The sequence below is a fragment of the Cupressus sempervirens genome, chromosome 6 (assembly GCF_028749045.1).
Source record: "Cupressus sempervirens isolate cs-2001-9-10 chromosome 6, ASM2874904v1, whole genome shotgun sequence".
Taxonomy (NCBI): Eukaryota; Viridiplantae; Streptophyta; class Pinopsida; order Cupressales; family Cupressaceae; genus Cupressus; species Cupressus sempervirens.
In genome coordinates this window covers 590,813,081-590,823,876 of record NC_143123.1, presented here as the reverse complement: position 1 = coordinate 590,823,876, position 10,796 = coordinate 590,813,081, and positions in this window count along the sequence as shown.

Here is a 10,796-nt window from a genome sequence, read left to right as displayed (position 1 = left end):
CCTTTCTCTGCTCTTGCCTTATAAGCGTTGGCGGAAACAATAATTGGAATCATCTCTTCATGTCTTTGTACATGCACATTTGTATATCTCAAGAGCCATTTGGAATGTTCCCTAGCCAAATCTTTGACTACATTCAATCTATCTTGCAATTCCTCCATGGCCACATGTATGCATCCCCCAAGTTTTTGAAGCTCAAAAACTTTATTTTGGTACACTAAAGATATGCTTTTCAGGCTATGTACAAAATTGGAGAAATTATTTTGCATGATAGTGATTCCAATGACTCCTTTTCCTTGCCCACTAGTCTATGAATCTATGTACAGTCCTTTTAGAAGTTCATAATCTCTGTCTTGATCTTTATTACCTTATCTTCAGTCTCCTTTACACCTTTCTCTACCTCCAAGATCATTTCTGACTTGAACTACATGCTTTGTAACCATTCAAACAAAGGCTCATATCCTTTGGGCAAAATCTTAGCTTTGATAGCTTCCTTTAGTTTCATTTGAATAATCATCTTCAACAGTTATACACAATCATCACTCCTAGTTCTCTCCACAGCTAGGGTATTTCTATTAGATAAAATGTTATTTTTCTCTATTTCTAGTCTTAAGATAACATTTTGGATTTTCTCTATAATGGAGAGCCCTTCTGATTTAAGCTTGTCACTCTATTCTTTAGCAGTCTGGCCAAAATACTTATCTTCTTGAAGCTAGGAGATAAGTTCTTGAACATCTGTACTAGTAGGATTACTAGTCATGGGCATTCTAAAGATAGTTGCCAAAGAAGTGACCAATTATATGATAAAATCATTCAACTCTTGTATCTCCACCTTCATTCTAACCTTTGACAATTTGAGGCTCTCCAATTGTCCTTCAATTACCTCATGTGTTGACTTCCATAAGCCAACCTTGGTATCATGTCTGGCTTCCTCAAGATCTACCAAATGCAAAGTAGAATCATTGGCAATCATATCTTCAATTCTCCCATCTTTGGTGGGTTTCACAATCTCCATTGTTAGGTGTCCTATTTCTAGGTCTTATCCAAGAATAAACAAGGTCTTCTATTTCTTGACCTTACTCAATGTAGATCTAGAGCAAACTGCAAGAGATAAGCTATCCTTACTGGGAGCCCCTTCATCCTTTCTCCTTCTCTTTCTCTCTAGAGTGTCCTCCAACCAAGAATCAGTGCCTATCACCTTAGACATCGTCCCGAGTAAATCTATGCTAAACATTTTCCTCTTGACCAGAGTAATTATTTTCACGGTCAAAGAGAAAGGATTCCTTTGGGCTTGAGAGACAAGCTTTTAAGACTCTTGGCCTTTCTCCATTTCTATAGTCTTCTTTGTTATTTTATCTAATTCAGTGGACTCACTATCACTGCTTCCCCCATCTTCTAAATCTACTACTTGCACTCTAGGGATACTTGGCAAGAGAAGTGTAGCATTCATAGTTGGTGTTGGTGTTTTAAAACTACTGAGCAACAAAATGCTCAATACCAAAATAAAAATACTCATATAACCTAAGGATGAGCCAATTCCTATTAACAATTACATGTGCAAATCATTTGGACCCAACTTCAACAAAACCAAGGATGGTTTTCTACTCTTCATGGTTTGCCAAACTAAGGTGGGTATACCTGGGGGGATGATTCAAACTGAATGTTGTTATATGAGAATCATATTAGTTTCATTCTAATTCTCATCTTCTATCTTTAGACACATACATGATTTTGACATTTTAGATAAAATACATCCCATATAGTAGATTTGGTCACAATTCTTCTACAGGTTTGCAAGTATCTCCAGTAATAGTGGCTAACTAAGGTTAAAACATTCCATGTAAACAAGTGTTGACCACCTTTGAAAATCTTCAAGAAAAGTAAAATAAAGTTTATTGTGATTTTAAATTTGATGCTTATTTATGATCTACCTATCTATAGACTAAATTAATTTGATTAGTGCCTATTCCATTCGGATTCAGAGTCTACTCCAACTTTTAGATCTGATTTATTGCCTTTACAACAAATATTAACAACAATTCTTACTGGAATTCATTCTTACAGACATCCTTTCTATTATCATAGCAATCCCATCAAGTTCATCAAAGCCTTTACTTAATTCATTGAATTAATAGCAGTAATGAATTGGCATACAACCTAAATGAATTGCATTCAATTGAACAAGCTTTACTCACACAATCTCAAAATAACTAGGTAACAGTGAAGGAGACAAAATTCAACAAGAACTGATATGGGGATAGCTCAAAATTTGTATTAATTTTCCTTGAAAATTTTATACAATTGTAGTAAACTCAGAATGACTTTAGAAAGAAACACAAAGATCACTCAATGTTAATGTATTCTCAGAAAATTTGTAAAGAAGATACATCATAAAGTTTTCTCCAAGACCGAACGGAAAACATCCTAAGTATAAAACTAAAATGCATTAGAAATTGGACCCTTCTCTAGCCCTAGAATCTCACTTATATAATGTGAGATGCAACAAGCTTCAGACATAGAGAACTGATAGGTGTCCCTTTACAAAAGATATTTATATTTTTCTCCCACAAAAAGACAAAATTGTGTGTAATAGAAAAACTTATACATCATTACATTCTTTTGGTAGGCCCTTTTTTTGTTACATCTCTTTGAACAATAAAACTCTATGATTTGATTCTCTTATTATTTTAAATCTTCAAAATAAGTGGCTATCAAGCTTGAAAGTGATGTGTCCTCTTTAGTTACCTGCAAGCTTACATCAACTTGGGGATTCTCCTTGTCTTCATCATTAACTATTAAGGTAACAATTAAATTTGCATCTTCTTTTGCCTCATCACCTTCTACCATTAGTTATGTGGACAAAAATTGTTCCTTCCATTCATTGTAAATAGTGTCATCAAGCCAATCAAAATTTAAGATCTCCCTTTTTATAGTTATTAAAGAATTTCCAATTGCTTTTATTTCAACAAAGTCTTTTCTATTGGCACTATAGAATAAATACACTTTAATAAACTCCTCATTGGTCATTACCCATAATAAATGCCCAATTTCATTTATAACATTATTCATTCTTTGACAAAATATTTCAACCAATTCCTTTTTCCACTATTCCTTTTCCTTTATTTTATCAACAGTTTTTAGAGCACTAGAAAATAGATCAAACTTTTCAAGCTATATATTTGGAGAAACAAATTGTCACTCTTTTCTAAAAATAATCCTATTTGTCATAAAAAATTTCCAACTTATCTAACAAATCAAAAATCTTCTCTATCTGATGACATGACAACTAAATGACAGATATGTACATAATAGCAATATCATTATTTCTTTCGATCCACTTCTATACAATGGGTTTTATTTTATCCTCATTTCCCTTTAATTCATCTCTAATTGTTGTAATCCTTGCCAAATAGTTAAAAAATGTTGGCCATTCAATTCTATCTATCAAATACATTATTCCCTACCTTATTTTTTCTTCATATTGATTGTTCAACTCCACATCCAGTGCATACAATTTATTATTTTCTTCTTCAAATTCCTCTATAGTGTAGAATTGAGGCCTCTCTAGGGTGTCTAGTATCTCAATAATGGAAGTTGATTTAAATGGTTCAATAGGTGGTCAGGGGTATACAATTTTGGGCCTACTAGATTCTCCCACCTTTCTCTTCCCAAGTTGCTTTTCCATTTGAGATACTTGGTTTTCCAATGATTGTATCTACTTACCCCTTTCCTCATATGCCTTCAAAACCTCTTCAAATCTAGCATTAAGTTCCAAAAACTTATCCTCTTCCTGTCTAGACACCACATTGCTAAATTTATTTATTTTTGAAGTCATTCCAAAAAATTCTTGCTACTAACCTCACCAGCCCTATATACTATAAGTGCACCAGTATGCTCTACACTAGAGATTTCTTGCATTCTGGTTTTGTTTCTCTTCTTAATTGACTAGATTACTAAGGCTTGGTGGTCATCACTGAATTTGACTCCCCTATGGGCCTACAATATTTCTTCCTCTATTTTTTATTGTATATCTTTCTCTTTTCTAATTGAATCAAAAATCATAGCATTAGCTATGTCCCATTCTGGCAAAATTAGGACCCTTGACTCCTCGACCAATTGCCTCTTGGCCTCAAGTGTGAACTAGGAAAATTCATTCAAAATTTTGGCTTTTACTTCTTCCTAAATAAGAGAGTCTGGTTTTCTAGGTTGATCTATTTTTATTTTCTCGCATGTTTTCTCAAAATTTCCTCTATTTTTTCTCCACAAAAAGTGTGCAAAAGCCCTAGATTTAACAAAATTTTCATCATTGATAAACTTCTCAAAAGCTTGAGCAATAATTGGGTCTATCTCCTTACCTTGATAATTAGCAATTGTAAGGTCCAAGGAGGGTACTAGAGGCTCTTGAGGTACTCCACTTTCCAAGTCTATAGTGTTAACAATGACATCCCCTTCTCCACCACTCTATCTCAGTTGCTCCCTTAAGGATGCTTCATCATCTATTCGGATTTGGGTTTGGCTTGGGGACTACTCTTCTACATAAGAAGAGGATCCTTGTTCCAACTTTTGCCTCTTTGGGGCATTAGTTGTAGATGGGCTCTCTGGCCTTGGTCTTTCAAGAGGGGGAGCCTATTGTATATGATGCACCATCACATATCCTACCCTCTTTTGCAATGTATATTGACCAGGAGCTACTATGTTTCTATTGTTTATTCTTCTTTGTACCTCTGCAGCCCTGTCTAGATAGGTTTTGGCATATGTAGCCTTTGTCTCATTCATTGTTTGCATTATTGCAGAAAAATTGTTCATCAACACATGCATTTTGGCTCCCCAATATTTTTTATCCTTCAAAGGATCATAGGCAAAGTCAAAAGCATTGATGAACTCCAACACTTTGCTAAACACTATCCATTTTTCTTTCCTAACTTCCTACTCTTATAAAGAGAAAATATTCCTTATAACATCCTCAAGAAAATACACCTACTGTGTCATGTGGGTAGCTTTTGTCCTTTCTCTTAAAAGATTATAAAATCCTTCTGGATCAATAAATCTTACATGGGACTCTGTCATGTTGTACCTATCCAAAAATAAACTGAGATGTTTCCATCCCTTTCTCACAAAAACAAAATCATATTCCACAATAACAACCAAGAAGAAAGTACCTTTCTTAGGAAAATCTCTTTCATCAATAGTCCCAATTTGCCATAACAATTCTGCTATCCCTATATTGAGAGGCACATGGAAAGGTAGCACATGAGGCTTCCCTAGAAAGCCATATACTCTGATCACTATAGAAACATTGTATGGGATTATATAACCCCAGTTATGACTAACCAAAAGCCCCTTTGCATGATCTTTGGGTCTAACCAATTCTAACAACGATTGTGGAATCCTAGGGCTATCTCCTTCTAAAAGTAGTCTAAGCCTAGATGCAAAATATCTGTCAAATCTCACAAAACTATCATCTTTGGCTTCTGAAGTCATCTCAACACTCCACAATTGGACTAGATTTTTTTCTCCATCCCTTGTTACTTCCAACTCCATACCCTTAGAGAAAAAAGTAACTCCCTTAAATAGACATATATGCATGAGCAATGAATACCAACAAAAGGGTATGTTTACCTTTTCTTGTGATATTCTCACCAAACCATTATGAATTTCTTGTGCAAGAAAAGTGGCAAAATCAAGAATACTACTCATTCCAAATTGTAATGTCTAAGCCATGATAAGAACAATAGAGCCTTTAATATGATCCTCCTTGTCCATCCCAAAAATTTTGCACAGGGTCAAATATAATGCTTGAGCCCTAGGATTGAAATGTTTCCTCATTAATGGTTCTAGTGTATGGGTTGTAACCAAAGGCAATGTACCAATCCTAGCAAAATGTGTTGAGATAATGGGTGTTGCACACATTGCATAATATTTTTATATTGTATTATTTTATTTTATTATGTAATGTTGCACCTAGATGGACATGCAACATGTAAAGATTCCTATGGAATATTCTTGATGAGTTGTATTGTAACATTGTGATAATATTTGATGTAATTATTTAATATTGGGGAAAAGAATTGAATGCCCAATATGAAATGTGGGGTTAGTGGGTTAGGTAGCACATGGTTTTAGCATATGGTTTATGTAATACCACTTAGTGGTTTTGTGGGACTTGCTGCTATATAAGCAGCCATAAGGGTAGTTGTTGTAGAGTGACAAGGAGAAGGGAAAAAGGAAAAAATTGAGCAAGAAAAGGCTTGAAAAGTTAGCCAAGGGAGCATTTGTGAAGGTTGGAAGCATGGCATGGGATGTGTGGATTCATGCTTGTTTACATGGATTTCTTAATGGTAGCTATGGCTTTGAAGGATTCCATGGTTGTATTACAATGGTATTTTTGCTAAATAATACATGGTGATGTATGCTTTTGGAGGCTAGGTTTTTCCCTCAATGAGGGTTTCCCAGGGTATATCTTGTGTCACAATTTTGTGGGTATGTTGTCTATTCTCTTGCATGTAGATTTTAATTTCATGTTTATTTTAGATCTATTATGGGTTATGTGGAAATGGTTATATTCTTTTTTGCAAGTTTCCTTAGGTATATTCTCTATGCATCATACCTTGCCTAAAGGTCATCCATGTCAATGGTCTTATGGATAGCACAGTTGGGGTTAAGATTGAAAACTTCCCTAATCAGTTCAGGAGAAACCTTAAAAAGATTGTCTCCAGCATAATTCTTCACAAATCCAATAATATGATCATACTTCCTAGCTAAATTAGTATGCAGATCACTATCAAAGAAAACCCCAGGTACTGCTAGTTTCCCAATGTCAAATTCCCAAACATTGCTCAAAGGGGTGTCAAGGTTTCTCTCAGCAAACCATTTTTTAAACAATTCTAGACCTACCATAGAAACCTTCACGTCTCTTACCCATTTTTCTCTATCATAGAAGCCTTTTGCTACAGCTACCCTAGGGTTCTTTGGAATAAGCTCTCTCCCCTTAGTTATTTCATTTACAGATAGTGGGAGTTGTTAAAGTAAATCATCATGCACAACCCTCTTAAGGCAATTAGTCTGTCCAAAGAATTCCTTTCATGGAGGCATTTTTTAAGATTTTAAACTTTCACAACACCAAATACTTAATTTTATGAGTTGCAGACCTCTTACCCTTTAAATTTGTACTTCTCTTCTGTGGAATTTCACTGCAATTCACTAAATCACCTAGTAAAATTTCTATGCCCTAGCTCCGAAAGTTCTTTGTGATCTGATATGATCTAGTGGTTCAATAATGGTGGCTTCATGAATTTTATTCATGCATCAAGATGACATGAATTTTATTCATGCATCAAGATGACATGAATGAGCTTTGAGCACATTAACTTTCATTAGCCATTATTTCCATGTTGTTGTCAAATTTGAATCTTATTTGTTTATTTTAGTAGATCGGACAGCTCCAATTCAAAAAGTAGAATTGCTTTCTTGCTTTAAAAAATTTGGCCACATGCCAAACAGGTGCTTCCCTGCATTACTTAAACTTCTTGTTCTTTGAAATTGCAGGCAAGCGTCGGTTGTTAATCTTCCTCCAGATCAATGGCCAATAAAAGTAAAACATTTTTACAGCAATAGGTAAAAAGTTTAATACAAGTGGCTTAATAAATATTCCAACCTGGCACACATCATCCTACTTTGGTTGCAACTGGTCCCACTTTGCCACATGTCACATTAGCACTTCCCCACATTGTTTAAATTTCTTGCACCTTGAAATTGCGAGCAAGCGCTAACCCTTAATCTTAGTTGAATCGATAATCAGGGATTATTGTACTTTAATAACACCTAGTTAGTTGCATTGACCAATAGAAAATCTCCATGTGAATTAGTGCCTTCTGAAAAGTCTGACTACTACATTAATTGTTAGAGTTTTTGCACCCATGACATCATCACTCCTAGCTAGGCACACATGTCATATTTGACTAATGAATGTGCTTGAATCATTACAGTTTTATAACATGGCATGACTCAGCAGTCTTCTCAAAACTCGATCCCACTCTGTGACATGGTGCAAGGGCACTTGCCCACATTATTTAAAATTTGAGCAGTTTCTTATTGTGAGTAAGCATTGGCCACTTATCTTTAAAAGATCTATGGTCATGAGGATTCAAACCTCTTTGATAGACAACCCTTTTGACTGGTCTAGATAGCATTACACATCAGCAACCTTTTACAGCTTGGCACAATAGAGCACATACCCTACGTAGTTGGTCCCACCTTGCCACATGTCAAATTACCACTTGCTCATGTTCTTTAAAATTCATGCAACTTCATATAGCAAGTAAACACTGACCATGGATCTTACATAGATCAACGATTATGAAATCTTTCACCCTTACAACATTGAGTCAGTAGGAATGACCAATGAGACACTTCACTTTAATCCAACTCATCTGACAATTGCCATGGAAGATATGTCATTATTACCCTTTGCAAAGTTGGGCCCATGATGTCACATTGTGCCACGTGTCTTGTTGGTACTTGCCCACATTATTTAATTCTCATGTAGTTTCTTATTGTGGGCAAGCACTAGCCTTTGATCTAAACAAGATCAATGGTGAATAAAAATTGAACATAAAAAAATACCTTCATTAAAAGACCAACCAATGACATCATAGGAATTTTAGAACGTACATTAAAGGTACTGAAATTTCTACAAAAGTTCCAGCCAAATCTGTCAAACCATAGATTTTGTGGCATACTAAAGTTCCATCATAACCAAGGGCTACATGGCACAAAAGGCACTAGCCCACTTTAGTTAAAAACCTTGCATTTCAATACTGTGGGGGTATGCCATCTGTTGATCTGATCAAGATTGATGGTTGATAAAAAGGTACTACAGCTAATATTTTCAATAAATTATTCGCAGTAACTATAATAAAACACAAGGATATAAAAGGTTTAACAAAAATTTATTAAGTCATCCTTGCATAAGTTAAACCTTAAGGTAAAAATGTCTCACCTAAAAATAGTTTGAAATAGTATTTTCAAAAGTTTTCAAAAGCTAGGGTAAAACAAGATAAAACATTAAGGTTTTTTGATGAATTTTACCCAGGGTCTTGACCTAATTTCAAAATTTTCAAGGCACATAGTCAAGTTTTTTCACTGCTAAATGCACAAAATAGGAATGGTGAAAAACTAGGCCAATGGTAAGAATAGGACTACTATGAGGTGAGGGGACTATAGTAACAACACTATCTTTTTGTTCATCCACTTTCTTCTCTATTTTTGACTGAGCACCAATCACTAGGAGGGAGTCATCTTGTTAAGTCTTAGCCATGGAGATTTTTTTGTCTGGAGTTTGATCACCTCCATCTGATGGTTGAGCTAGTCCTTGAGTTATGGCCAAGATCATGCCTAATGTACCACCTTGAGAGGAGGTGGGGGCAGATGCCAGAGAAGCTTGAGAGGGTGTGCTCTTACTTTGGCTTCTTTGTGCTATGGTCCATTCGACCCACTTCCCAATTCTTTTTTATGATTCTAGCCATCATGACATCTAGCTCTTCTCCAGTATCCTCATAAGGCTTAGAGTTGATATGAGTGCCTCTTAACTTCATCAGATATGTATTACTATACATATTCTTCTTATCATCCTCCACTCCTTCAATGTTAATGTTAATTTGGTACAATTTCACTTGATCCACTGTGAATCTAGAAAAAGCACAGTCCCAACTCAAATTCATCTTTACAATCCACCCAGTAGTCTTTGGCCATGGTGATGTGTTTGATCACACTCCCAATCTGCAACACTTCCAGTGCATACCCATTCGGGTCAAACATAGGCTTTAAGACCTCATACATTTCAAACCTATATTTCATCTTGAAGGTTTTTAGCATGTTCTTTGCATCAAAATGAGACTCATAGCTAAAAGCTCCAACCTTCATAGGGAACTCATATCTGTTCTTCTTCAAACACTCGCTCAGCACATTCACTTGGATTGCTTCCCTCACTATCTCAATCAACACAATCATCTCACTCGAATACCTTGGCAGCTTGAAGGGGAATCCATCAAAAAATTGCAAGATGCAAATATAGGAAAGATGAGAACTAGATAAAGTAGCTTCCAAACTAACTAATAGCCATCATTGCTTCTGGACTGAATCTCCTCTTTGAGCATCCTTGGAGCTCCCTGCAAATTCTCATTGTAAATGCATCATTAACTCTTATATATTCAACATAACTATTTTCCAATTACAAACATGGGTAGAATTCATAAGACTTCATGTCATCAGGGAAATTTTCTACCCTTGGGAGGCCCAGCCATAATTGTAGAGAATCTAGCACATAAATCAGAAAAGAGGACATATAGAAGGTGTTGCAGAACTTCGCAACATTGAGAGCATTGGATAGAGTCTCACTTACCTTGTAAGCCAAGTCAATATAGTGGGTATCTAAATAGATAACTTGTACCAAAAAGAAATATTGCTCAATAAAATTGAAATCTTCTACCTCACCTTTCAATATGTGTAGAAGAACTAGAAAGTCTACAATCTTAGGTTTGTGATTAGTACCAAAAAGGGTCTTAGGGGCCTTACTCTTGGTGCTTCGTAGCTTTTGAAACCATGTCTGTATAATCTCCTTTCTCTAGACCATTTTCTTTCTGGAAAACTCAGAGACAACTCCACCAATTGTCAAATCTAAAAAAAATTGTCATTTTAGAATTCGTAGACAATTCACCACTATTTGTCTATAGATGGAAATCAATATTGTATCATCTGGCAATACAATATGCTTGGTATCTAGGTTGTAGTGATTCATGCAT